Here is a 396-nt window from a genome sequence, read left to right as displayed (position 1 = left end):
GGGGGGGGGGGGTATCACACTAGGTCAAGCGCGCCCGGGAGCTGCGAGCGAGCGAGTCAGGGCGCTACAGCGCATAAAGCAGATGGCGGCGCCTCCTAACCCGCCAGCCCCCCCCCCTGTCCTCCTTTGCAGGGACTTTCACCCTCGCCATCTGGCCGGGCGAAGACCGCCCCCGAGAGTGGGGGAGTGGTTACCCCTCAGAACTCCCCGGGAGCAGCAACCACCCGGTTTAATCTCACCTTACATCCAGGGCGAACTTCAGTTTGAGGTGTGCCCTTACCGGTCTATTCCCCCGCCTCAATGTGCCCCTCGGCTGGGGCAGGGGATTCTCCATCTTCTCCCGGTTGTCCCCCGAGTCAGAGAGGCCAGGGGGGAGGGTGGTGGTGCCCCCCCCCC

The sequence above is a fragment of the Odontomachus brunneus genome, unplaced genomic scaffold (genome assembly GCF_010583005.1).
Source record: "Odontomachus brunneus isolate Ranch 3 - 2012 unplaced genomic scaffold, Obru_v1 Obru_scaffold_068, whole genome shotgun sequence".
Taxonomy (NCBI): domain Eukaryota; kingdom Metazoa; phylum Arthropoda; class Insecta; order Hymenoptera; family Formicidae; genus Odontomachus; species Odontomachus brunneus.
Note: the sequence above shows the minus strand (reverse complement) of the source record.